We start from the raw sequence: 11853 nt of genomic DNA, 5'->3' as shown, positions 1-11853 counted from the left end.
GGGCCCAGGGCTAACACCTGTTCAGGGCGCACGCCCCCCTCACATGGACGCTGCAGAACAAGCTCTGCTCTCCCCACTCCCCACCACACCCACCCCCGCTCCACCTCCTTCATCTCCAGGTCCCCTTCTCTCTCCCATCTTTTTCCCTTTCTCCCTTCCTTCAGTGTGTGGCTTTGGAAACCTGGGGCAGAATGGGTGGGTTGCAGCAAGAAACCATGAACCTATAAGCCCACTTTGGACTCTGCCTTAGTTTCCCTTCTGGAAACTGAATGTATCAACATTGGCCAACTTTCTGACTCACAGCAGCGTCTGTGGTTCTAATACTTGCTTTGTGTTTGGTGAAGCGTCTGCCCCATTTCTGGGCTTGTCATGACCACCTCAGGAAGCACAGTGTTTAGGAGCAGACTTTGCAAGTGGGGGAATTGGTGCCCAGAGAGGGAAATGACTCACTCAAGGCCACACAGCGGTTAGTAGCAGAGTCAGGACTAGAAACACGTCTTCCAACCTTCTCTAGCAATGACACCTGAGTTCTTTGTGATAATGATTATATGGTACACAGCACAGAGGACTGGGCCGTGAAGGTGACTGCGGCCAACAGAGCCAAAGGACATCAAAGAAAATGAGAGCAGAAAAACCTTAATGAGTTGGTTACCTTTTATGCTTAATTACTATGTAATCTAATTATACTGATGGGGCTCATTAATGTTTCGAACTTTGTTTTATGTTCTTATATGGTAAAAAACCAACACCCCACACAGTGTGGGCCCATGGGTGGTGTAGAGAGAGAACTTTTAACGAAGGGCTTGCTGCTAACTTGCTAGACATATGTGCAGTACTCAGGGTGACCCTAACAGCCTGCAACTCACGCAGACTTGTTCCCATTTCACAGAAGAGAAAACGGAGGCCTGCAGAAGCGAGCTGACTGGACTGTGGCGAGGCTGGGTTCTGATCAAGTTCTGTCCCGGCCCTGGCCGGTTGGCTCAGCGGTAGAGCGTCGGCCTGGCGTGCGGGGGACCCGGGTTCGATTCCCGGCCAGGGCACATAGGAGAAGCGCCCATTTCTCCACCCCCACCCCCTCCTTCCTCTCTGTCTCTCTCTTCCCCTCCCGCAGCCAAGGCTCCATTGGAGCAAAGATAGCCCGGGCGCTGGGGATGGCTCCTTGGCCTCTGCCCCAGGCGCTAGAGTGGCTCTGGTCGCGGCAGAGCGACGCCCCGGAGGGGCAGAGCATCGCCCCCTGGTGGGCAGAGCGTCGCCCCTGGTGGGCGTGCTGGGTGGATCCCGGTCGGGCGCATGCGGGAGTCTGTCTGACTGTCTCTCCCTGTTTCCAGCTTCAGAAAAATACAAAAAAAAAAAAAAAGTTCTGTCCCATTCCAAAACGCATTTCCCTCCCCTCCTGCATGATACTTGTGCCCCACAGAGACATGAAGGGCTTCTTAGTGAGGTGACTCAGTTTCCTCTTCTGTCAGAGCCTGCCTCTTGGTTCCTGTGTTCACTAATGAGAGGCCGTCCTCTCCCCAGGTGCCAGCCAGCGTGGCACAGCAGGAGGAGGACTCTGGAGTGAGGCACAAGTCCCCTCCCTTGGGAGGAGTCAGTCAGACCCTTGAGACCGCCCCCGGCCCCAGGGGACAGCCCTGCTCCGAGGCTGGAAGGCTCCTCCAGGGGCACGAGTGGGTCAGGGCCTGGCTCAGGAGCCGCATAGCTCTCCCCTGCCCAGCCGGGCTGGCCTCCAGCTCGTTGTGCAATCTTGCTATGAATAGGTCTAGGTGTGTGGTTTGGTGCCAAAGAGACCAGACTTGTTTCCTTTGGGTGACAACTCCCCTCTGGAATTCTGGGAGGTAAGGGAGTGCAGCTGTGAGGTCAGGCCACTGACCCCGAGGCTGGGCGGTCCAAGCTGGTGGCGTGAGGGGAGGAGCCTGTGGCCAGACTGGATGGACAGGTTGGCAGCATGACTCTTCAGCATGCTGGCACAAGGATGGGTGTTCAACTGAGAGTGCCGAAAGCTCCTTGTCCCTCCCCAGCAGTTACCAGCGCCCCTGGGCCTACCTCCTGAGCCTCTCCCGCCCCTCCCCTCACCAGGCCCTCATTACTGCAGAACAGAGGAGCTCGGGAAGGGGGGGGGGAGGACAGACTTGCACTTTCATTTTAAAAATATTAAAAATATGAGGCTGTGGGAAATGAGGGATTCTCGTATTTGTTGATGTTTGTGTTGGTACATTAGAGGGCAATTTGGTCAATCTGTATCAAAATTAGAATTGTATATATACCCTCTGACCTAGCAATTCCATGTTTGGGCATTAAATTTACATAGATTATTGCATGTGTATGTAATATATGTATAAGGTTATTCACTGCAGTGTTATAACAAATGCTTAGAAACAACTCAATGTCCAGTGTCTATATTTAGGGACTACTGGTTAAATGAGTTACGATACATTAGTACAGTGGGATACTATGCAGCTATAAAAAATATCTTCTCCATGAGAAAAATCATTAACAATGCCCAACACGGTACATAATGTACCATTTGTGTCATAAAAAGGGGGATATTCGAATCTGTGTTTTTATTGATTGTAGGTGTATCAGAAACCCTGGAAGGATACACAGGAAACTCTGGGGTGGGAGGAACAAGGTAGAGAACTAGACAGGGATGGGAAGAAAGCGTGCCTGAGTGTGTCTATATGCTTTCTGGCTTTTGAACCATGTGGAGGATCTACCTTTCCAAATATGTAAAAATACAGTGCTACAAAATGAAGATAACTTTGACAAAAGAAGTCCATGACCCAATTATCATAGTACAATGGACACGCCCCACATGAGGACCCCTTCCTACTGAGGGACGGCGCCAGTGAGTGCATCTTGGTGGGAAGAAGAGCCGCTCTTCCCCGACTGGAACAGGCTCCCTTTCATGTTAGTTCTTCTTCCCTCCGGTCTCAGCAGAGGGGGAGCCAAGCTAGCCTCTCCTTCCCGGCTTTTCAGAACTACACTTCTACTTATAGAAACAACAAACTTCCACTTTGATAAATGAAAATAGTACATAAGGTGTAAGGTAAAGAGTTGAGAGTTAAAGCCCCTTTCTGTCCCCCGGACTTCACCGTTACCAAGTTTCTTGTGATTTTTTTTCTAAATCAAGACTTCTGTACTTGGTTGGAAAGTTAGAGGGGTGGTGAGTTATGGGTCCCTCAGCTCTTGGGGCAGCCTGTAGGGCCTGAGACCTATAGCAAGTAGTTTCTAATATGGGGTGCTATACAAACACCATCATTTTCTGTGGGTGATATGTTGCAAAAATAGTTCTAGAGCGACCATGACTTGTCATTTCCTCCACACCCTCCTTCTAGGACCCACCTACGTCGCAGTGTGCCCAAGCCCCCCCCCCCCCCCCCCGACCCAGCCTCTGCCATGCTGGTGTCCCTGCACAGTTTTTCTGGCAGCCTACTTGCCTGGCCTGACTTCTCACCTGTCTTCTTTGAGCTCTTTAAGACCCAAACAAGCCCACAGCTTCCTGAATATGTTCCAGTCTTTCCTGCCTCCTGACTGTCCCTGAGATTCATCACTTCAGCTAGAAAGCCCAACCCATTTCTGCCTTTCTGCCCTTCTGCCCAAATGTTGACTTCCTCTGGGCAACCTGGGCTCTAATTCCCATTCCTCCTCCACACCCGTGGCGGCATTCATGGGATTCTCACACTCAAGAACTCATGCCAGCAGGCCTGTATATTTCCGTCCAGCCCATCTCCCTAGGACCAACACAGTGCCTAGCGCATAGTAGGTGCTGGTGCCATGGATGAACGCAGGATTCACAGGGGAGTCCTGTGCCAATATAAGAAAGGCATTGAGGGTCTTCTTTCCCGAGTAGGAATGGGGACGTTTGTAGTGTTTATAGCAAGTCCTTGGAGGAAAAAGGCAAACAGTTTTGAGCCCTTACTGGGACAGGAACTGGGCAGAAGTGCACATACACGTACACAGTCTGATTTCTTCGGGTCTTAAATGTTGCTAATAGTCTTCTCCTAATGTTCAGATGAGGAAACCCAGGAGGAAGGACCCCTCTTCTTCCAGCCCCAAATGCACCCAGTTCTCTGAGCCCAGCAATGTCGCTTCTGTTTGATGGTGAGGGAAGGAGAACCAGTGGGGGTGGGTCCCTTTCCGAATGCCCCTTTTCATCTCCATACTTCAAATTCCCTGCCAGTTCCCGGCACAGGCTGAGCCGAGGCAGACAGTGCCCCACGGGCCTCACCCCATGGCCGCCTCCATGCCAGCTCCCTACCTTTCCATGTCCAGGCGGGTAGTGGAGGTGCGTGCAGTGTCTGGCCGAGTGTCAATGGATGTGAGCTTCCTCCACCTTTGGCCGCTGTATTCCAGCCTGGTGTGGGTGACTTGGCTGAAATATGTCACATTTGCTGGCTTAAGGTTTGCCTTCAGTACTAAACATCTGCAAAATCAAATCCCTAAAGTATTTTAGAGTTTAGCCCAAATTCTTCCTCTTAAACAGGAAGCCGAAGCGGGAGTCAGCAAGAATTAGTTGTTTCTTCATTGACATGCAGCAGATAAGAACACACCTCGAGTACAAACACACGGAGGGAATGGCCCGGCGCCCTCAAGGGCTCCAGCTCACTGCCACGCTTGAGATCGACTCAGTAACTGTTAGATTTTACACTTCAATGACTTGAATTTTACCTGGTTTGGGAGCACTCTCTACTGAGAATCTTGTGATAGCTAGTGTTGGATTTCCAGCTTTAACTTTCTGGGAGATAATCAAAATTAGGAAGCAATCTCCACTGAAATACGTCCTCCCAATTGGATTGGAGTCAGAAGATGGTAAGATTGTACCTTTACAAGTAATTAAAACAATGGTAAGAACCAACTTAAAAAGCATGATTCTCTGCCAATGTAGACTTTACACCAAATGGAGAACTTTAAAATCTTTTTCACTTACTTGATCTGAATAGGAGTCCATCATGTGACTTAGATTTTGAACCCAGTTTTTAGGGGGTTTCTAAAAGCTGAATATTTTTTTTCCATTGATTGGAGAGAGAGAGAGAAAGAGAGAGAGAGAGAGAGAAGGGAGAAAGAGAAGCATCAACTCATTGTTTCATTTAATTGTCCCATTTAGTTGTGTATTCATTGATTGCTTCTCATATGTGCCCTGACAGGGGGTCGAACCCATGACCTTTGGCATGCTGGGTCCATGCTTTATCCACTGGGCAACCCAGCCAGGGCCAAGCTGAATAACATTTATAACATATCTATTAAAATAAAAAAAACAACCCAGGCTACTAGGAATAGTTTTACAACAAGGTGGAGTTCTCCATAACTTGACTGTGAGACCCCTTTCATGTGCACAGAGAGGATTTATGCTGTTCTGACCAGAAGCCCACAAGAGGTATTGTATTTGACTTTTGATACGTAGGAGGGCCGTGCCCATCTCCCTGACGCACATGAGGACACTCATTAGGGCCAAAACGTTGACAGGTCAAAACCTCTGACACTCAGTGAAGGCAGAGAATGAAAACCCGCCTCCCTACATAAGAGCTCCTCCAGGGCAACATGACTCGGTGCGCACCGAAGTGGCGTCAGCCGCCATGAACAATGCCATAAATCTGCTTTCATTAAATCGTCTGGTTGTTGGTGGAGGTAAAAAATGGGCCAGAGAAAAAGTTTGCTAGATTCATTAAGTTTAGAGATCTCATGATGGAGTCTCTCAGCTCAGTGCCTGTCCCAGCCTGTGAAGTTATCCCACAGGAAGACAGTGGGATAAGCTCAGCTATTTCAATTCTGGGGTTAAAGAAAGTGGGAGGTGGAGAACAAAAGACTTCTTGGAGTAAGATAGTGTCATTGATGCTTTATTTACATGCGTCACCATCTCTTTTACAAACTAGATTACGGTTTTAAATGGAATACACAAGGCAATATCTACAAACACCAAGGAAAGGGGAAGAGTCCCAAATCAAACTGGCTTTGATTCTTGAAAAGAAAGATGGTAGAGTTAATTCATGGCAACATCTGGTTAGACAAAATCCTTAAGAAGAATGTAATGATAGTGTTCGCTTTGAAAGAAAGGATGAGGCGCTTCAAACCAAAGTACTAACTGCTTAACTCGTAGGCGTTATTAAATATGGCCATGCACCATATTTAATTCTAGTTGTATGGGGTATGAGCAAGAAATTGAAAATTTTACAGATACTGTATACATACTTTTTTCTCATTCATGCAACTTTTTCCCTTAAAAAAAGTTCAGCATGTGAAGCCAAAACACACTTTTTCTTTAATATTAACTAATTTTTCTGGTCCTCCTTCACACCTGTTTACTTCCCTGTGTACACAATGTGCTAGGACAAGAATACGAGAGAAAACTGATTGCCAGGCAATGAGATAATTCTGGAGAAATAAGTAACCAGACACACAATCTTTAAAATCAGCTGCACAAATATTTCTGGAGTGTGGCAGAGGCCTTGTAACCAATCATTCATCAAAAACAAACAAACAAAAAACACATACAAATAAAATTAGAGAAAAATATTTCATTCATTCAAACTGCAATAAAATGTGACCCATGAAAGATTCGGATCAAAAATAATATACTTTTCATTTATTTGGGCATCTGCTTTCAGACCTTGTTGGCCAGACGACCTCAGAAGGACTCCCCGTTCCTCTCTATGTGCCCTGCCTCCCCCACCTCCACGAGAGGCTGGCTTTTTCGTACCTCTTAGCCAGTGATTGCATTTTTTTGTTTTCTTAATGAAAAAACGAAAACAAAAAACTGTGACGCCTAATCATACAATGTTCCCCAAATGCAGCAGGAAAAGGCAACGAGAGTTGCGAGTGGTCGGGGTTGCTTCTGCACTCAGAGAGAAAGGGTGTGGCCTTTCCTTCTGCTCACCAGCCCGGGGCATGAGCACTCCAAACGGACCGGGCTGACTGCTTTTCTCTGGACAGTCCTAAGAGATTCAAATGTTCCCTATTCTTTAAGTGGGAGTTCATTAAGCAGTAGAGAAGTCTGTGTCTACCATCTTTAACAAGTTTGGAAGCCGCCTGAAATGACACCCTGAGACTGGGCATATCTGTCCTGAGCAGCGAGCCACAGGTCCTCTCCTCAGGGAGGGGAAGGGCCGCACACATGTAATACCCAAACTCGACAGCAGACACACACCGTCCGCCACGTACTGTATGCACAGTACTCCTGGTAGCAGGAAAGAAACCGAAATTTTAAAATGTCTCAGCAACTGTTGTATTGCAAAGGATGCACTCAAGGAAGCTGACCTCACTCCTTCACAGTGGATGTGATACATTGAGCAGGCAGTCGGTCCCCACACTGGACAGGGAGAGCCTGTGATAAAGCTCTTTTCTAACTTTGGTAAAAGGTATCTGGTTCTGAAGTCCCGAAGAGAACCCCAGAGCCCCAGAATACATGTCATGCTATTCAAACTCGGTTACTCTTCTAATTTCCCATCACAAAGTGGAAGGCCCCCAGAGCAGTGCAGTTAGAGGCTGCCTCGGAGGGTTCTCACCAGGGTGCAGACCCGCCAGCGGCCAGGCCCTGGAGGCTGCCTAAGCATTCTGCTGTGACGCAGCCACCAGAAAACTTCTTGCGAGGGAGCCATGACACTCAGAACTCCACATGGTAGCCAACGGTTGGTTCTTTCTGAAAGTAGGTCTCAACAGAAGAGATGGAGGCCTGAGGCTAAACCTCTGCCCGGCCTGACCACTGTAGAACCTGGCTGGTCTAAGGAAGCCTGGCCCCTGGCTGGCTGGCCAGCAGAGGGTGGCCAAGGATGACAGTGGGGCTGCTGCGATTCTGGACAGGCCTATTTCATCCTGACCCCTCCTAGGACAGATGCTGGCACTCGACTTTGTCCCGATCTCAGCTCTCCAGAACTATCTACATGTAGATGCTGTTATTAAAAAAAAATTTTTTTTTAATTCAAATACATTTCCCTTCCATTTTCCTGCTCTGTGCTCTGTGGCTGGCCTGCTCTCATACCGCCCCTGTTCCTTCCTCAGCTGTTTTAGATTAAGTTATAATCTGATTCTAGGACATTTTGTAAGACATTCTGCATGAAATCTAACAAAAGAAAAAAGAATGAGATGTCACATGTCTGAAAGGAACGCAACATTCAAAGTCTGAAAACACATTTGAGGGTTGCCTTTCTTACTCTGGAAGTGGCTCCCAGGGTCTAGAAAACTGCAAAGGCAAATAGCTATTTTGTTAGTTTACTTGTTTCTTTGGGCTCAGGAGAGACCGTCTCAGGGCCCTCCCGTTGGAAGCACTCTGGATTCTCCCTTGTATCCAACAGCCCTCCATCCCCCTCCCCCACAGCTGCTGCCATCATCTCTGGGCTGCCACTCCACACAGGGCAGCATGGCGTAGGCACCCACAGAGGCAGCCTTCTTTTGCTGATCCGGGGCAGTTCTTGTGTACAGCAGACTACCAAAGAACCAAGGAAGTGGCTAGCATTATATAAAGGAATATAGTAAGCAAAAGTCTGTTTCACTGACAAGCAGACCACGTGAATAGAATACATATTTAAAAAAATTATACATACTTTTAAAATGAAGAATATAAACTTGTAGCAGTTTAGAAAAGGCAATGCGCTACAGGTCTACTATAACCACAATTGCACAACAATTTACAGATTCGGTAAAAGGCAGGGTGAAATCAACAGGGCCATTGCTCAAACATGACAACCCAAGCGAGGAGGGAGAGATGTGTGACAATACCAAATGGAATCTTCATTATGCTAGGAGCTGTTATCACCACCAACACTACCCCCAGAGGACTTATAAAGCAAGGTGCACAAGGGAGCCCCCGGAGGCCAGCGGTGGGTGCAGGGGGTGAGGCGGCGCGTCCGTGTTGGTGGAGGGAGTCAGTGTCCGCTGCACGGTGCAAGCACTGGCGAGAACTCATGCAGGGGGTCTGTGCTGAAATACTAACCTGTATTCCTAGTGTCCATGCAGAGTGTTCCATTTTTGTACTGTACATGATAAAATATATTCATACGTTTATATGCCTAGTGCATTTTATGCAAAGAAAAGAGTCTTCATATATCACTTTGGAGAAGTATGCATATGCTGTGCTAATCAGAGCGTTGTCATACCAGTTTCATATGTACCAAAGGTGTTCCCAACTATTCTGTCTACCAAAGAAGGTAAGTAGGATAATCACCCATTCCAGGTTAAACAGAAAGCACCTATACAGCACCGTAACTTTTTGAAAACAAAACAAAAATGAAATCCATAGAAGAAAATAGGGGGGAAAAGTCAAAACTGCCCTATCTGTACTTCCATTGTGTCACTGGTACAATGACCATCTATGATTATATATAAAAAGAAAAAATCAGTTTGTATGCTACTGCCTCTCACTCAGACACGTCCAGTAGGTCAGATTATACACAGCAAGGCTGAAAATAATCAAATTCAGGAAAACAGCAAGGTTAAAACTCCCTCTCTATCGACTCAGGTGTACTTCTCACACATTTCTCACTGTAGGCTTAATGCTCCCCTGCAAGTTCATTTCTTCTGCAAAGCAAAACAGGACTACTTTTTTTTTTCTTTTCCTTTCTCCTTAAAACTAAATCCTTTAGTGGCATTTGGCAATTAGTGGACAGCTGATTTCTTTCTTGAAAAGATCCTATTTCTAACCAACACAGCATCGCTGTTGACTGCGTTAGCGGGGGTACTGACAGGAGAGCGCAATCCACAGACCGGCAGCTGCAGATCAGGCGCTGGGCGCCCCGACTCGGAACCGGACACGCTGGGCTGGTGGCGTGTGCCGTCCGTCACGCCAGGGCAGGCTTCGGTCCTGGACTGGTGCACACTGCAAACACTTGGCCACTGTTCAGTTTTTAGAAATGGGTAGTTTTCTACCAAACAAAAGAAAAAAGAAAATCCCTCCCTAATGTAATTTGTTAAGTTTATGGAAATCCAGGGGCTCAACCGTTCGCGATGCCCAAAGCCAAAATGGTAACTGGTACATTTTCCTTCTGTTTATCAATTTGCCAGGGGAAGAATGGTTAACGTTTTAACAGAAAAATACCGCAAGTGAATGCATGTGGAAAACTCAGATAGTCAAAGGAAAACAAACACAAAACAACACCTGAAACATCCCATAAACCATCACAATAGTAAAACACCACAGAATCGCCAACGGGGCTCCTGGTGTGCTCTGAACAGGGTGGGCGGTGCTGGCGGGGTGCTGTCCTTCGCTGGCAGGTGGCATGTCACCCCTTCCAAGGAAGATCTGCATACTTTATATATAGAGTTCTGTTCCAAGGGTAAGTGCTTCACCCGGGGTAGGGGCCATTAACAGTCTCTGCTGGGTTAGGAAAATAGCGTGGGATTCACAAAGGTGTTAGGCTGTAAACGGTATCACTGTCCACTTGCTGAGAGCAGATTTGGCAAAGGGTTTTCTCTGTAGGTCTTGTGTCAGTCTGGGGGTCTGCAGGAGGAGAAAAGAAAACCAGAGACGATTAAGGACGTTCCAATGGCAGGGGTGGACAGACACCTACCTCATGGTCACACTTCCGCAGCTGCCTCCTACCCCCCCTCCGAGCCCAGAGCACTGGCAGGAGTGCTGTTCTGGCTGCATCCACTTCAAAGGCCTCAGAGCCTATGACAGAGCATGCAGACGACTTACCTAGTTTCTCTGCTTGATTACAAACCGCTCTCCAGTGGGAAAAGCTCAAAGGAAATGGGGTCATTCATTTCAGGAGGTTAACAAAGAGGAGTAAAGCAAAAGTGTGTGGTAGGGGGCCCTTTCAGGAGAGGGGCGTCCTGGATTTCCCGGGACACAAACTTGGATGCTAAAACCAGGGAAGCTGGTCACCCTAAGCAGACCAGCTACGCTTTTCTGGTCTTTATCCACTGGCTACATGAACTAATTGACTTTGCTTACCAGCCTTGCATTAATACTCCAAAACCAGGGGAGACGAAATGCACATTTTCTGCGAAGGCTTACTAAGTATACACTGCTGGGTGAGGGTCATTTTGACTCCCCCCACTGAAAAAAAGAGTAAGCAATCTCTAGATGGGCTGTCTTAGGAATTTGCTTTTTACGTCAACTCTGCAGAGTAAAAAGAATTACATAACACACACATGGAAAATAAAAAAGACCCTCTCATAAAACATCCCTTCAACAATTAACACCACTATCATTTTGCCTCTGCAAGTCTTCAGTGGTGAGCACAGACAGAGGTCCTCTCAGAGCATCTGAATTACACAAGTCCCATCAGACTTCAGGTGACCACCAAGCCTGGAAAAGTTAGAAGATACTTTTAAAAAGTGGAGTTGACCCCTAAACAATATGGGATTTATTGCTGGGGCAGCAAAAACCATGTGCAGTCAAAAATCCACATAAAGGCCCTGGCCGGTTGGCTCAGTGGTAGAGCATCGGCCTGGCGTGCAGGAATCCCGGGTTCGATTCCTGGCCAGGGCACACAGAAGAAGCACCCATCTGCTTCTCCACCCCTCCCCCTCTCCTTCCTCTCTCTCTCTCTCTCTCTCTTCCCCTCCCGCAGCCGAGGCTCCATTGGAGCAAAGTTGGCCCAGGCGCTGAGGATGGCTCTATGGCCTCTGCCTCAGGTGCTAGAATGGCTCTGGTCGCAACAGAGCAACGCCCCAGATGGGCAGAGCATCACCCCCTGGTGGGCATGCTGGGTGGATCCTGGTTGGGCGCATGCGGAAGTCTGTCTGACTGCCTCCCTGTTTCCAACTTCAGAAAAAAAAAAAAATCCACATATGACTTTTGACTCCCCCAAAACTTAACTACTAATAGTCAAGAACATAGTTGATTAACATATAACATGTAAGTTACATGTATTATATGCTATATTCTTACAATAAAGTCAGTTAGAGAAAATGTTAAGA

General features: G+C 47.5%; 1 protein-coding gene across 2 annotated transcripts in view; it reads right to left on the bottom strand.

The window, feature by feature from the left end:
* Nucleotides 1-5818: 5818 nt before the first annotated feature.
* Nucleotides 5819-11853, bottom strand: part of FOXO3 (forkhead box O3) — a 126231-nt gene continuing 120196 nt past the window's right edge. For both annotated transcript variants that reach the window (XM_066248448.1, XM_066248447.1), the window contains one exon: nt 5819-10426. The gene's annotated coding sequence lies outside the window, so the exon portion shown is untranslated. The remainder of the gene's footprint in view (nt 10427-11853) is intronic.

Source organism: Saccopteryx bilineata, chromosome 12 (genome assembly GCF_036850765.1).
Source record: "Saccopteryx bilineata isolate mSacBil1 chromosome 12, mSacBil1_pri_phased_curated, whole genome shotgun sequence".
NCBI classification, from domain to species: Eukaryota; Metazoa; Chordata; class Mammalia; order Chiroptera; family Emballonuridae; genus Saccopteryx; species Saccopteryx bilineata.
Note: the sequence above shows the minus strand (reverse complement) of the source record. Positions and strands in the feature narration are given on the sequence as shown.